The sequence below is a fragment of the Leptonychotes weddellii genome, chromosome 3 (genome assembly GCF_054177405.1).
Source record: "Leptonychotes weddellii isolate Sample4059 chromosome 3, ASM5417740v2, whole genome shotgun sequence".
NCBI classification, from domain to species: domain Eukaryota; kingdom Metazoa; phylum Chordata; class Mammalia; order Carnivora; family Phocidae; genus Leptonychotes; species Leptonychotes weddellii.
In genome coordinates, this window is record NC_138371.1 from 71,926,810 (window position 1) to 71,944,093 (window position 17,284).

The 17,284-nt window shown below is 38.5% G+C and overlaps 1 protein-coding gene across 2 annotated transcripts in view; it reads left to right on the top strand.

Annotated features, from left to right (window-relative positions):
• NMI (N-myc and STAT interactor) overlaps positions 1 to 17,284 on the top strand; it is an 80,476-nt gene that overhangs the window by 23,684 nt on the left and 39,508 nt on the right. The window lies entirely within an intron of this gene.

The window sequence follows — 17,284 nt, forward strand, 5'->3', positions numbered from 1 at the left end:
CGACGGAGGCCCCTCCCCCGCCGTCTATCCTCCCGAATATCGCCTCGGATTCACTTCTCCGCACGTCCTACCTTCCAGAAAGTGGTCGCTTTTCTGTTCAGAGAGTTGTTGCTATTCTTTTCTTCGATCTCCTGTTGAGTTTGTAGGTGTTCAGAATGGTTTGATCCCTATCCAGCTGAATTCCTGAGAGGAGACGAAAGCCAGGTCTCCTACTCCTCCGCCATCTTGCTCCGCCTCCCGCGGAATCAATTCTTTATAGTTACTTCCGCCCAGTCACACCACTTCTGAATTACACATCACTACAAGTAAGTTCAATAAAAATTTATTCCAGATGACTTGTCACTAATAGATCTGGAGAAAATTTGAAAAGTCCCTGGGAGTCAGTGGAAAATTACTTTTTATGCTAGTAAAATTTTACAATATGTTTGGTATATCTGTGTTGAAGAGTCTTATCAGAGAAGGAGGAAAGGGATTTAGAAAATGGTTAGGCTGGGGTGCCTGGGTGGCTTAGTCCAATGAGCGTCTGCTCAGGTCATGATTCCAGAATCCTGGGATCGAGCCCCGCATCAGGCTCCCTGCTCAGCAGAGAATCTGCTTCTCCTTCTCCCTCTCCCTCTCCCTGCTCGTGCGCGCTCTCTCTCTCTCTCACTCTCTTTCAAATAAATAAATTTTAAAAATCTTAAAAAAAAAAACAGGCTATTTGTCAATGTTTGATTTCATGTGAATTTTAATAGTTTCCTCTTAATGACAATAATGATGATGAAACTACCAACAACAATATAGCTAAGTTACATTCAGTGTTTAAAAGGTGATGGGCATTATTCTAAAGGCATTACACATTTTAACAAATTTAGTCTTTATTACTTACTCCACCCTCTCTACCCTACTCAGTGTCCTGGGAGCCTGAGGTTTATAGACAGCATGGTTGCAGTCACTTGCCATCTGGCCTTCAGGGTGTCTGGCCAGTGGGAAACATGAGCAGGAGACCGGAGGGAGGCAGGAGGAGAGAAGTTGGGGTATATATTTCCTGGCCTCTTTCCCTGCATCCTTTACTAAAAGATACACCCTTGGGAGCCTGGGTGGCTCAGTCATTAAGTGTCTGCCTTCGGCTCAGATCACAGGGTCCTGGGATCGAGCCCCACATCAAGCCCCCCATCGGGCTCCCTGCTCAGCAGGAAGCCTGCTTCTCCCTCTCCCACTCCCCCTGCTTGTGTTCCCTCTCTCGCTGTGTCTCTCTCTCTGTCGAATAAATAAATAAAATCTTTAAAAAAAAAAAAAAGATACACCCTTGACTTGGGGCCTTGTGTATGCAGCTACTCTCTGGGTGCTGGTAACTGGTTCTTCCCTTTGTGCCCCTGTGATAATGGTTCTGTCCAAACCTTTATAGCCAGTCCCTTTATTAAACCTCCACCATTATCCTCCTGGGGTTCACCGTCTCTTTCCTGCCAAGATCCTGATTGATACACTTGATTGATAATTTATAGAATTTTCAGTTCGAATAATCCTCCTCAGAATTTTGATGACATCTCTTTATTACTCCAGCTTCCAGTGTTGCTGTTGAGAAGCCGGATAATATCTTGGTTCCTGAATTTCTATCTTCCCAACCCCAGAATCTTGTTAAATCTTCTCTTTGTCCCTGGTGTTGAGAAATTGCACAAAGTTGTATCTTTCTTTTTTTTTTAGAAAATTTTTTATTAAAGATTTTATTTTATTTATTGTACTTATTTGTTTAAGTAGGCTCCACACCCAGTGTGGGGTTTGAACTGATGACTCTAAAATCAAGAGTTGCACTCTACCGACTGAACTGGCCAGGCACCCCTGTGTCTTTCATGAGAGACTTTCCACCGCTATGTTGAACAGTGGGTTCTTAGAATCTGAAAGTTTATGATCTTGTATATTGGGAATTTTTTATTATTTTGCTGCTGATTTTCTCCTCTCTGTTTCCCAAGTTCTCTCTTTCTAGGGTTCATATTACTATAGATTAGATGTTGGAACTTCTTGTTTTACCCTCTAGTTTTCCTCATCTTTTCTCCTGTCTTTTACATTCCTTTGTCTTTTTTGTTTACTTTCTGAAAATCTACCTCATTTTATCTTTCAACACTTCTACTTTTTCATTTCTGCCATCATTTTTTTTTTAATTTCTATTTTTTTTCTTCTCCTGGAAAAAACCATTTTAAAAATAGGTGTTTATGTTTCATGGATGTAATAGCTCCTTTGGAGTGTATGAGGATATTGGTTATGTTGGATTTTGAAGTTTTCTTTTCCTTGCTTAGTCTCTGTTTCTTCCAAGTTCCTTTTGTTCATTTGTTTTCATCATTGTTTTTTTGTATCAAATACTTCCTCAATTTCTGGTAACCCTTGAGTGTTTGCTCATATTTAAGGATTGGAAGTAAAAACATGAATGGAAGCCCTGAGTTCATGTGTGAGTCTTGGAGGTGATGATCTTCATTCTAGGGTGATCTGGCTGGGCTGTGTTGGGAAACCCGTCAAACCAGTATCTTTAGGTCTGAGCTCTTAGACTGGTCCTGTTTTCCAGATAAGGCTCTTCCAATGACTTGTCTGGAAGGTATAGCCTGGCTGCCATATCTGGGAACTGTATGGGGGAAAGAAGACCAGGACCTCATCATTCATTATGCAAATATTCACTTAATCCCCCTGTCTTTAGTACATTGCCTCCACTCTCCATTATAACTGATTTTGTCCTGTCTGGAGATCTGCCCCCTTCAAAGAAACAAACAAACAAACAAAAAGCCACAAACAAAAAAAACCAGTCTTCTGTAGGGGGAGGGGAAGAGCAGTGGCCAAGCTGATCTGGGTTAGGGCATGGATCTGGGAGTTATGATGATTCCTTAATGCACTTTCAATCAATCTTCACATTTTTACTACATTTACAAGTAAATGGTACTATCAATTCCTGAGATTTTTCCCCTTTTTCTCCATGGTATAATGATTACTTCTCAGATTCCCTCACTTCTAGGATAGAAGTTTCTTGTTCTGCTAAGGTCCCTCACTTCTAGGGTAGAAGTTTCTTGTTCTGTTTCTTTAGCTTTCTTGTTCTGCTAAGGTAGTTGCCACTTTCACATATGCTTTCTAGCTTCCAAAATCTTCCTGTTAGATAAAGATCTTTTAAAAAACATCTATATAGTGTCCTTTTAGAGGAATTTCAGGAGAGAGAACATTAAAGCATTTGTTAAATCCACCATCTTTACCTATTTAATGCTGATTATGACTTCTTATGGCTGAAAAAAAGAGATCTTATAATAGCCTGCTCTTTGCCATCTATTATTAACAATTTTATTTATTAAGGACTTATTTATTAACAAGTTTTTATTTATTAATGGTTTTTATTAACAACTTATTTGTTTTTTTTTAAAGATTTTATTTATTTGAGAGCAAGAATGAGAGACAGCATGAGAGGGAGGAGGGTCAGAGGGAGAAGCAGGCTCCCTGCCAAGCAGGGAGCCCGATGCGGGGCTCGATCCCGGGACTCCAGGATCATGACCTGAGCCGAAGGCAGTCGCTTAACCAACTGAGCCACCCAGGCGCCCAACAACTTATTTGTTATTTATTTTATTAACAATTTATTTATTAACAATTTTTAAAAAATTTTAATTGAAGTAGAGTTGACATATAATATTCTTTTAGTTTCAGGTGTACAGCATAGTGATTCGACAATTATATATACATTATGAAGTGCTCCTGATGATAAGTGTACCATGTAACACCACACAAAATTATTACAATATTATTGACAGTATTCCCTATGCTGTATTTTTCATGCCCATGACTGACTTGTTTTGCTTTGTTTTGTTTTTGTTTTATTTTTGTGTGTGTAACTGACTTATTTTATAACCTGTAATTTGTATCTCTTAATCCCCTTTACCTATTTCACCACCCCCACCCTCCCAGCAACCACCACTTTGTTTTCTATATTTCTGAGTCTGTTTCTGTTTTTGTTTGTTTGTTCGTTCGTTCATTTGTTTTGCTTTCCCTATACTTTAAAGCACTCCCTTCTCTAAGACCACTTTATAATTGTTGAGATGGGTACAATATATTATTCTTACAAGGAAGTGAGTAATCTTGTGAAAAAGCAGGAGAGACTCAAGAATTCTGCCCTAATATCGCTGTTAAAGCGCCATATTAGCAAGTTAATAATGAGTCCATAATTGGGCTGGATAATTTTGCCCTTGACCATGGCCACCAAGCAAACTGGCATTTTGTTTTAGCACTCTCATCTACCGTTTGAGTAATCTCCCAATACATGTATCTCCAGTGGGGGATAGTAGCCACCTTGGCCTTGACAAATTCAGAGGACATATGACTTTGGACCCTCCTATTGGATACTCTGTCCTGCACTTTGTCATGTAAGGTTGTAGAAAGAGATGTAGGCCAGATTTATCATAGAGGTCTTGTTGTCCTGTTGGATGACGGTTGCCGGGGTTTCTATTGCTCATCCTGGTCATACAGTCCTCTCTGAGATTATTCCCATTTCTCAAGCCTGGCCATCTGGCCTCCCATCAATTCAGTCAGCCCTGATGACCTTCTAATAAATTGTTTTTTTGCTTAAGATAGCCAGTGATGTTTCAGTTGCTTGCAGACAAAAGCCTTGACTGATAAACACAGCAACCATAGAAAGGCAATTTGCAAGTGCCACAGGAGCCTGGACAGCTAGAATGGATAGATACAAATTCAACAAGTCTTCAGAAAATAAATTTAAAATGCTTGCCCCATTACAAATTGATTACCAGTATTCTCTGCCTATGAAAACAATAGTCGACTTTTTACAATCTCTGCTGCTTACAGTCTGGGAGTAGGGCAATCCTTACTTCAGTGCCTCTGAAATCCCATGTTTGTTTAATCAGAGCCAAAGAGAATGACTCACTAATGAGCACCAGATTTGCCTTTGTCTCAAATGCTAAAGGAGTTGTTTAGTAATATTTGGGAGCAATCCCTGAAAAAACAGCACAAATCTAAAAGAGGCTGATAAATTAGGTGGGAAATTAAATTGATTTTCAGGCTGTCAATATTATGTCATTCCTATATACTCAGTTAAATCTATAGGTTTGATTTCACTTATGGTACGAGTTATATGATTTGGGCAGCAATCTAACATACGCACACAAAACATATCTTAAAATATCATAAGTACTACAGAAGATGATGAAAATGCTTATTGTAAAATAATTTCAAACAATACAGAAATATAAAGTAAAACCTGAAAGACTTCTTCTCTAAACCTCAGCCTACCCAACCTATCCTCAATTCCATTCTTTCCCCTTAACTTGTGTTAACAGATGTGTGTGTTCTTCCAGACCTAGCAATGACTTTTTGTTCCAACATATCTCAACATACACTTATAGATCTGCATTTTTACATATTTGTAGCCTAATTACACATTTTCCTCTGTGACATGCTTTTTTCATTTATCCAATATATCTTAGAGATCTTTCCATGTTAATATATACAGATCTCCTTCATTCTTTTTAAAGGCTACATGGTATTGGGCGCCTGGGTGGCTCAGTTGGTTAAGCGACTGCCTTCGGCTCAGGTCATGATCCTGGAGTCCCGGGATCGAGTCCCGCATCGGGCTCCCTGCTCGGCAGGGAGTCTGCTTCTCCCTCTGACCCTCCTCCCTCTCATGCTGTCTCTCATTCTCGCTCTCAAATAAATAAAATCTTTAAAAAAAAAAATAAATAAAGGCTACATGGTATTATGTAATATGGTGTTAAACACAATTAACTTGGTGTGTCCCGCATCTATAAACTTAAGTTGTTTAGATTTTTCTCTATTATAAACAATGCTAACATGGATATCCTGTGTTACATATTTATACATGCATTTAAGTATTCTGTATGATGAATTATTCCCAGAAATAGAATTGTTGGTGAATGGCTGCAACTTTAACATGAACAATCCTGCCCCCCCCAAAAGTTTCCTATGACTTTAATTTTATTTCTATGCTTACTAGAGCATTTGAGCATCTTTCCTCATGCCTTGTTGTGAAATTGCCTACTTATATTATCTGTCCACTTTCCTGTTGGGTTGGTTATCTCTTTCTTATTGATTTGCTTGAATAGCATATTCATAGTAAACTACTTTCATGCTATGCAGTAGAAGTCTATAAACAAATGGCAGTTTCACCTCATTACCCCCATTTTCTTTAACTGAAGCAATATGAGAGCCTAATGACTTATTTAGCTTTTAAAATTGCAGTGCCAAGGAGTCAATCAATGCGAGCCATATGCATTAATCTAATTTGTTCTATTTATCTCAAAATAACTTAAAAAAATAAATAAATTACTGAACTAACTGAACATTCTCTAGATAGTTCTTTTAAATTATATACATGAGGGCGCCTGGGTGGCTCAGTCGGTTAAGCGACTGCCTTCGGCTCAGGTCATGATCCTGGAGTCCCGGGATCGAGTCCCGCATCGGGCTCCCTGCTCGGCAGGGCGTCTGCTTCTCCCTCTGACCCTGCCCCCTCTCATGCTCTATCTCATTCTCTCTCTCAAATAAATAAATAAAATCTTTAAAAAAAAAATTATATACATTGAATTAATTTAAAAGAAGGTATTTGTAGACCTAGACAAACTTATTCTAAAATTTATATGGAAAGGCACAGGTCCTAGAGTAGCTAAAATGATCTCAAAAAAGACAAATAAAGTAGGAGGAATCACTCTACCTGATATGAAGGCCTACTGTGGAGCTATACTGATCAAGACAACATGGCCCTGCCAGAGAGATAAATAGATAGATCAATAGAACAGATAAAGAAGCCAGAAATAGACCCACACAAAAATGTCCAACTAATTTTTTTTTTTAAGATTTTATTTATGTATTTGACAGAGAGAGACACAGAGAGAGAGGGAACACAAGCAGGGGGAGTAGGAGAGAGAAAAGCAGGCTTCCCGCTGAGCATGGATCCCGATGCAGGGCTCGAACTCAGGACCCTGGGATCATGACCTGAGCTGAAGGCAGACGCTTAATAACTGAGCCACCCAGGTGCCCCTCGTCCAACTGATCTTTGACAAACATGAAACAGTAATTTGACTCAGGAAAAATGGGAATAGACTTCCAACAAATGGTGCTAGAGAAATTTGACATCCTTAGGCCAAAAAATGAACCAAGACTAAAAAAAACCCTCATATCTAATTAAAAAATAACTCAAAATGGGTCATGTACTCAAGGTAAAATGTAACAGTAAAACTTTTAGAGTGAAACAAAAGAGAAAATCTTCAAAATCTAGGAGTAGGCAAATATTTCAGGAATGAAAGACTGGGTCTTTGACTAGGACCCCAAAACACTATTTATAAAAGGAAAAATTCATAAATTGGACATCACCCAAATGAAAAAAAGCTTTGCTCTGTGAAAGATTCTCTTCACAGGATGAAAAACTGGAAGAAAACTTTGAAATCCATAGATCTGACAAAGGACTAATATCTAGAATATATAAAGAACTCTCAAAACCCAACGGTAAAAAAACAAAACAAATAATGCCACTTGAAAATGGGGGAAATACATAAACAGAATGTATAACTCACTGAAGAAAGTGTACAGTTGGCAAATAAGCACATGAGAAAGAAGTTCGACATCCTTAGCCATTAGAGAATGCAAAATTCAAACCGTACAATGAGATATCACTAAACAACTATCAGAATGGCTAAAATTAAAAATAATGATAACACCAGGTGCTGATGAGAATGCAGAAAAACTGGAACATTTATACATTACTGGTAGGCATATAAAATGGTAAGCTCATTCAGAAAAATAGATTGATAGTTTCTTATAAAGCTAAACATGCAAAAGACAATCCTCAGAATATGAGAAGGTATTTGCAAATCATATATTTGTTAAGGGTCTAGTATCCAAAAAATATAACAGATTCCTACAACTCATCAGTAAAAAGACAACCCAATTTAAAAATTCAAAAAAGGTTCTGAAAAGGGGCGCCTGGGTGGCTCAGTTGGTTAAGCGACTGCCTTCGGCTCAGGTCATGATCCTGGAGTCCTGGGATCGGGTCCCGCATCGGGCTTCCTGCTTGGCAGGGAGTCTGCTTCTCCCTCTGACCCTCCCCCATCTCATGCTCTCTCTCTCAAATAAATAAATAAAATCTTAAAAAAAAAAAAAAAGGTTCTGAAAAGACATTTTTTCAAAGAAGATATACAAATGACCAAGAAGCACATGAAAAGATGCTCAATATCATTTGTCAACAGGCAAATGCAAGCCAAAACCTGAGATACAGCTTCAAACTCACCAGCATGGCTAGAATCAAAAAATCAGATAATAACAAGTATTGATAAGGATGCAGAGAAATCGAAACCTCCATGCACTGCTGGTGTGAATGCTAAATGGTACAGCCACTTTGGAAAACAGTCTGGAAGTTTCTCAAAGTTAAACATGGAGTTGCCATATGACCCAGCAATTCTAGTCTCAGATATGTCCCGAAGATGTTCACACAAAACTTGTACATGAATGTTCATAGCAGCATTATTCATAATAGCAAAGGGTGGAAACAACCCAAATGTCTATCAACAGATGAATGCATTGGTGGTATATCTATACAATGGAATATTATTCAGCCATGAAAAGGAACTAAGTACTGATACATGTTAGAACATGGATGAACTTCGAAAGCATTATGCTCAGGGAAAGAAGCCAGTCACAGAAACCACCTATTATATGATTACGTTTATATGAAATATCCAGAATGGGCAGATGTATAAAGATAGAAATTACATTTCTGGTTGTTTGTTTAGGATTGGAGTGTTGTGGGGATGGGGAGTGATGGCTCAGGGCTGTGGACTATCTTTTTGAGGTGATGAAAATGTTTTAAAATTAATTATAGTAATGGTTACACGAGTCTGTGAATATACCAAAAACCATTGAATTATACATTTAAATGAATGAATTATATTTTGATAAGACTGTCACAAAAAACACCTAAACATGCAACTACTGTACAACTCAAAAATTGGACTCCTGGGCATTAATCTTTGAGAAATGGAAAATGTATGTCACTTAAAAACCTGTACACAGATGTTCATAACAGCTCTATTTGTAATAGCCAAAACCAAAAAAAACAACCCTGAGTCCTTCAAAGTGTGAATGGTTAAACAAACTGATTCATCCATACCTTAGAATACTACTCTGGATTAAAAAAGAACAAATTTTTTTTTTTAAGATTTTATTTATTTATTTGAGAGAGAGAGAAACACACGAAGTGGAGGAAGGGGCAGAGGCAGAGGGACGTGCATGTTCCCCACTTGAGCAGGGAGCCCAACATGGCGCTCGATCCCAGAACCCTGGGATCATGACCTGAACTGAAAGCAGATGCTTACCTGACTGAGCCACCCAGGTGCCCCTAAAAAAGAATGAATTATTGATATATACAACAATTCAGATGAATCTCCAAGGGGTCACACTGAGTGAATAAAGTTAATCCCCCAAATTCACATACTATGCGATTTCATTTATGAAGTATTCTATAACGAAAATATTATAGAAATGGAGAACAAATTAGTGGTTGCCAGGATTCAGAGCTGGAGGCGCGGGAAGCAGAAGGAGGTGGGTAAAGCTGTACAAGGACAATGTTAGGAAACTTTCTGGTGAAGGAATTGTCTGTCTTGACTATATCAACGTCAGTATCCTGGTTGTGATATTGTACTATAATTTTGCAAGATGTTATCATTGAAGGAAACTGGGTATAGAACACATCCAATCTTCCTGTATTATTTCTTACAACTTGCATATGAATCTATAATTTTCTCAAAATTAAAAGTTTAATTAAAGGGGAAAAAAACCAGCACAATGAGAGCAAGAGTTTTGTTGAATATTTAACAGAAAAATCAATTAATGAAAAAATTATGGTAGATATCTTCAAGTCAGCTTTATATTCAGAAAAGTTCCTTCTTGGAAAGGAAACACTTTTTTTTAATTTAGTTTTAAATTTTTGTCAGTTAAAAAATCAGACAGTTGTATAAGACTTAAAATATAGCAGCTTCTTGCCTGACCTCTCTTTAATCCACTCTGTCCTCCTTCCAATTCCTACTTCCAGAGTCAGGATTTTAGCCTTTCAGTAGTTTCTTTAGGTATTTACCTCTGTATGTCTTTTAAAAAAAATGTTTTTAAAAGATTTTACTTTATTTTTTTAAAGATTTTATTTACTTATTTGAGAGAGAGAGAGAATGAGAGACAGAGAGCACAAGAGGGAGGAGGGTCAGAGGGAGAAGCAGACTCCCTGCCGAGCAGGGAGCCCGATGCGGAACTCGATCCCGGGACTCTGGATCATGACCTGAGCCGAAGGCAGTCGCTTAACCAACTGAGCCACCCAGGCGCCCTTAAAAGATTTTATTTTTAAGTAATCTCTACACTCAACGTGGGGCTCAAACTTTCAACCCTGAGATCAAAAGTCCTGCTTGTGCTGCACTGACTGAGCCAGACACGTGCCCCTACCTCTGTATTTGTTATAATTTCTTGGTATAATTTCTGCAATTTCTTAGTTTGTTCACTTTTAGTTATTATAATAACTAGTAATTTAGCTCTTTTATTTCCTTCCTACCATCTTCACACTTCTCTACCCCCATCCTCCCAATATAGTTATATCAGAAATAGAGACAAATTATTTAGGTTCTTGCATTATTATGACTATGTAAATACTCTTCTTTGCTGAGCCAGGTAATATGCTGTGGTTAAATATCCATTCCTGTAGAAGTCTTTGTTTCTCTCTGAAGATAATAATTGCCTTTTTAAAAATTTGCTTAATTTTCTCTCTGTATTGCTCTTTCAGCTCCAAACTTCCCACAGAATTATAAAATGGCTTTCACTGTAGGCATACATGTTAACTAAACTAGCCAAATTTGCTTGGAGACATCCCTCCCCAAGCCCCCTGCAGAAGAGGGAGGGTCAGTCACTGGGCTGTGTAGGGGTGGTGAGATCTGGAACCTTTTGTTTTCAGCCTCATCTGCTTCCTGCATTAAGAGACAGCTTGTGACTCTCATATCTGGGTTTTGCAGGGTTTGGCAACCTAATCCGCTCGCTTCTTGCCATCCTCCACCCTCACTCTACTGTAGAGACTTCATCTCCCCTTTCTCTAGTCTGCTAAGTCAGTTGTCCTGTCTGTTGGGCTGACATCCCTCCCCTGCTATTATCTCCTCTCCCTTTGCTTGCGGATTTTTTAGGTTTTCTTTAAAATAAAGTTTTTTTACTGTCGGTTTAGTGAGTTTTGGGTAATGGCAACGAGGGTAGACAGATGTTTTACATTTTCATACTTGAATGGTAGTAACCTTTTGTATTCTAATATAAATATAAATGGTGCTGACTTCCAGATGATCAAGCATCTGTATTCTTAGGATGTCCCAAGACAATTGTGGCACTGTCTGCTAATTGTTCTCCACTAATTTCTAGCCAGTGGAATATAAAGAATTGATTCTGCTACCTGGAACATAGTCATGGATAACGTGGGTGAGGAATGTTCCCGAGAGATGGCAGAGCAACAAGGTAGGAAATCCAAATCCTTGACACTGTGGGGCTGTCACATCCTTATGTTTGGGAAATGGTGTGTGAGAGAAATTAACTTTCATATCAATTTTGTGCAGATTTCTCTTACTGCTTTTTATTTGTTTGGTTGGTTTACTTCCATTAAACCAGTTTCTTACATAATAAACAACAGTATTTTTGTTAAGAAAGTCAAGGATATGAGAACAGCCATAAAGAGGAAGGGTGAAAAAGAAAGGAAAAAAGGAAAGAGAACTCATGAAGAATAACTTTTTTCTTTGAGTGATTTTATATTTCATTAAAACAAAACATCATGCCTTTAAGATTGAGAGTGGAAAAAATTTCATTCTGCTTTTAGAACCCTTTCAGAAAAGATCTGTGTATCATATAACTTTGATTTTTTTAAATATGAAAATGTTAAAGAGAAATAGCACTATGTTCTTCTGGGTAGCTAATTAATCTTAGGTTTATTTGTTATTACTAATGAAAAATGGGATGATTTCTTAACATCCTTACATTTTAGTCAGATATGATATCATGCAAACTGATTGCATTTTATTTTATTTTATTTATTTTTTTAAAGATTTTATTTATTTATTTGAGACAGAGAGAATGAGAGAGAGAGAGCACATGAGAGGGGGGAGGGTCAGAGGGAGAAGCAGACTCCCCGCCGAGCAGGGAGCCCGACGCGGGACTCGATCCAGGGACTCCAGGATCATGACCTGAGCCGAAGGCAGTCGCTTAACCAACTGAGCCACCCAGGCGCCCCAAACTGATTGCATTTTAAAATACAGCTTTTCTCTGGTGACTCAACATCTTTCTCATTTATTACTCCAGGATGTCTATGTTCTTGGGTTGGAAGATGATGTTAGACTAATATATTTTAAGCATTAATTTTTATTTCTTTATTATTTTTTATGGATGTATAATTTACATAAAATGCACAGACCTTATATGTTTTGTTCAATGAGTTCTGGCAAAAGAAGACATAGAACACTTTCAGCCCCTGAGAACTTTTCTTCGTGCTTCTTTCCAGGCAACACCCTTCAAACATCCAGAGTTAAGTATTGTTCTGATTTCTGTCATCACAGGCCAGTTTTGCCTGTTTTGGACTTCATATAAACAGAATCATATAGCGTGTATTCTTTTGTAGCTACGTTCTTTTGCCCATCTTTATTGAGTAAGATTTCCTGAGATTCATCTATGCTTCTGTGTGTATTAGTGGTTTATTCTTTTTTAAAAATTACTGAGTCAGTCAAGCCTCCAACTCTTGACTTCAGCTCAGGTCATGATCTCAGGGTCCTGAGATTGAGCCCTGCGTTGGGCTCCAGCTCAGCACAGACTCTGCTTGTCCCCCTCCCTCCTCCACTGCCCCTCCCCCTACTTGCACTCTCTCTCTGTTTCTCTCTTTCAAATAAATAAAATCTTAAAAAATATATAATTACTGAGTAGTATTCCATTGTATGAAAACATTACAGTTTTTAAATCTATTTTCCTGTGGATAGATGTGGTCGGCAGCTTCTGTCATGCATTCCCAGTGATCCTCACCTCTTGCTAACCATACCCTTGAGGAATCCCCTTCCTTTGAGCATGGGTTGGACTTCATGACATTCTTTTAATGAACAAAATATAGCAAATATGATGGAATGTTGCTTCCAAGATTTGGATGTGGAAGACTTGGCTTCCATCCCTCTCTCTTTCTCTCTCTCATGTTCTTCTTGCTTGCTTGCCCTAACGAAGCAAGCTGCCATGCTGTGAGCTACCCTATGGAGAGGTCTACATGGCAAGGAACTGAGGGAGACCTCCAGCCAACAGTCAATGAGGAACTCAGGCCATCATTCCAATAGCCTGTGAGGAACTGAGTCTTGCCAGCAACCATGGGAGTAAACTTAGAAATAGATCCTTCCCCAAGCTGAGCCTGGAGATGACAGCAGCCCCAATCAATAGCTTCACTGAAGCCTCATGAGAGAAGGGACTGCTTTTTTTTGCTGAGATTCTTGACTCACAGAAACTATGAAATAATAAATATTGTTTTAATCCATTAAGGTTTTGGATAATTTGTTTTATGTAGCAATGGGTAACTGTTGCAATAGACATTTGGGTTGCTTCTAATTTTTTGGCTATTGTAAATAAGACTGCTATGAACATTCTTGTGTCTTTTTTGAACTTGTTTTATTCAAAATGTATTTCCTGAAAATAGCATGTAGTTGGGTCTTTCCTCCCTCCCACCCCCAGTCTGACAATCTTTACCTTTTTTTTTTCAATCTTTACCTTTTAATTCTAATGTTCAGTCTACTTGAACTTAATGTAATTATTCATATGGTTGGATTTAAGTTTACCATTTCATCATCTGTTTTCTATTTATTCCATTTGTTCTTTTATGTTTCTTTTTTCTTGCCTTCTTTTGGGCAATATCGATCACTATTTAATATTTCCTTCAATTTCATCTATTAACATTTTTAACTGTATCTTTTTAGTGTTATTTTTTAGCAGTTGCTCTAAAGATTATAATATCCATCTTTAATTTGTCACTAACTTCAAATAATATTATGCTATTTGACAAACGATGTGAGACTCTACAACTGTGTACTTCTATTTACTACCCCTGTCTTTTGTGCAGTTGTTGTCATATGTTACTTCTACAATACACTGCTACACTTTTTTGTGTTAAATATATTTAAATACATAAAGTATACTTAAAGCAAGAAGAATAGTAGTGTATCATGGGATATAGATCTATATAGCAAGCATGATAACAATATATATAATTTAAAATGACATCTCAGATTTACCTAAATATTTACAGGTTTTGGTGCTCTGCATTCTATCCTGGAGATCCAGGATTTCATGTGATAACATTTTCCTCAGTTTCACCTTGAAAAATTTCTCTTAGCATTTCTTTTTTTTTTTTTTTTTTTTTTAATTTTTTTTATTTATTTATTCATGAAAGTCAGAGAGAGAGAGAGAGAGAGGCAGAGGCAGAGGGAGAGAAGCAGGCTCCCCGCCTAGCAGGGAGCCCGATGCGGGACTCAATCCCAGGACCCTGGGATCATGACCTGAGCCGAAGGCAGACACTCAACCGTCTGAGCCACCCAGGCGCCCCATCTCTTAGCATTTCTTGTAGTGCAGATCTGTTGCAGAGAAATTCTCTTCATCTTTGTCTGCCTGAAGATGTCTTCATTTTGACTTCATTTTTGAAGGTTGTTTTTGTATATTTAGAATTCTGAGTTGAGAGTCTTCCTTCTCCTAGCATTTTAAAGGTGTCATTCCCTTGTCTTCCAGCCTTTATTGGTTTGGGGGTTTTATTTAGATTTTATTTAATTAATTAATTAATTAATTATTTTATTTGAGCAAGACAGAGGGAGAGTGCAAGCAGGGGGAGGGGCAAAGGGCTCTATTTCATGTCCCTGAGATCATGACCTGAGCTGAAGCCAAGAGTCAGATGTTTAACAGACTGAGCCGCCCAGGCGCCCCTGGCCTTTATTGTTTTTTGTTTTTGGTAAGAAATCAGTCATAATTCACATTTTTTTCCCCTGTATATATGTCTTTTTTATAGTTTGTTTTTAAGATTTTCTTGTTTTTGGTTCTTAGCAATTGGACTATGATCTTAGGTGTGTTTTCTTTGTGCTTATCCTGTTAAATTTTTCTGAGCTTCTTGGATCTGTGGGTTTTTGTTTTTTTTTTTAAGATTTTATTTATTTATTTATTTATTATTTTTTTTTTTTAAAGATTTTTTCATTTATTCATTCCAGACGCAGAGATACAGAGAGAGAGAGAGAACATGAGTAGGGGGAGAAGCAGAGGGAGGGGGAGAAGCAGGCCCCCTGCCGAGCAGGGAGCCCGATGCGGGGCTCGATCCCAGGACCCTGGGATCATGACCTGAGCCGAAGGCAGACGCTTAACCATCTGAGCCACCCAGGTGCCCCAAGATTTTATTTATTTAAGAGAGAGAGAGCAAGCAAGAGAGAGAGAGAGCACAAGCAGGATGAAGGGATGCACCTGGGCGCCTGAGCCATCCAGGCGCCCAGGCTCTGTAAGGTTTTTTAAAAAATTTAATTTTAGGGGCCCCTGGGTGGCTCAGTTGATTAAGCGTCTTTGGCTCAGATCACGATCCCTGGGATCCTGGGATCGAGCCCCACATCAGGCTCCCTACTCGGCGGGGAGTCTGCTTCTCTCTCTGCCTGACACTCTCTCTGCTTGTGCTCTCTCTCTCTGTCAAATAAATAAATAAAATTTTTAAAAAATTTTAATTTTACAGGGGCACCTGAGTGGTTCAGTCAGTTAAGCGTTTGACTCTTGATTTCAGCTCAGGTCTTGGTCTCAGGGTCGTGAGTTCAAGCCCTGTGTTGGACTCTATACTGGGCATGGAGCCTACTTAAAAAAATTTGTTTAGAAAATCTTTTTTTTAAAGGATTTTAAATAAATTTGAGCTTTATTCATGACAACAGTATCTCCAGTCTCCTAAGGGCAAGTAGCCTAGATGTGTGTAAGGTGTATTATTGGTTCCATATGTAGACAGGACTTGGTGCCTAAAGAAAAACAAGGTATGTATGGAGTAACTTCTGCATTCACAGGTTGGAAACCATAGTTCTGAATAAGGCTGGCACCTGGGTTTCTTCTTTGCTCCAGGTTTGATGGAGGTGCTGTTCTTGTACTTTAATACAATATTTGAGCCAAGAATGCTGGCAGAAAGCACAAAGGAAGAAATGCCAAGGAGTGCAAAGCCTGCAGAAAGCAATCTTTCCAACCAAGTTAGAGTTTTGTCTCCATGGCCAATCATTGTCAATGTAATTAGAATCCTGGTTTATTATAAATGGATATAACTCAGGAATAGCCAGATGGAAGAGCTGCAGAGGGCAAATATATAGAAAGGTGTGTGGAGCTTCCATTCCTTCTCTAGGTGAGGCGCTCTCCCTGCACCTCCATGTGTTCACCAAATTGGAAGTTCCTTTGAAAATTCTTGACCACTAACTCCTCACATACTTTTGTCTCATTCTTTCTCTCCCTTCCTTATAGGGATCCAGTGACTTATATGTTAGACTCTTTGTTGTTGTCCTACAGCTCTTGGATCCACTGTTCCACTTTTTTTTTTTTTTTTTTTTTTTTTATTTTTTAAAGATTTTATTTATTTATTTGACAGAGAGACAGCGAGAGCAGGAACACAAGCAGGGGGAGTGGGAGAGGGAGAAGCAGGCTTCCTGCCGAGCAGGGAGCCCGATGTGGGACTCGATCCCAGGACCCTGGGATCATGACCTGAGCCGAAGGCAGACGCTTAACGACTGAGCCACCCAGGCGCCCCTGTTCCACTTTTTTAAGTCTTTTTTTCTTTATGTGTTTCCACCTTTTGTCAAGTTGATCCTTGCCTCTGTTATGTCCAGACTGCTGTTGAACCCATCAGATTGATATTTCATATTTTTTAAATTTCAAGCATTTCCAGTGAGTTCTTTTTTTTTTTATAGATTTCATCTCTCTGAAGAAATTTTCCATCTATTCATGCACATTCTCTATTTTTTCCACTGAATATTGAATATATTTAAAATAATTACTTTATGGGGCACCTGGGTGGCTCAGTTGGTTAAGCGACTGCCTTCGGCTCAGGTCATGATCCTGGAGTCCCAGGATCGAGTCCCACATCGGGCTCCCTGCTCGGCAGGGAGTCTGCTTCTCCCTCTGACCCTCTCATGCTCTATCTCATTCTCTGTCTCAAATAAATAAATAAAATCTTTAAAAAAAAAAAAAAAAATAAATAAATAAATAAAATAATTACTTTAAAGTTCTGACCTTTGGTGTG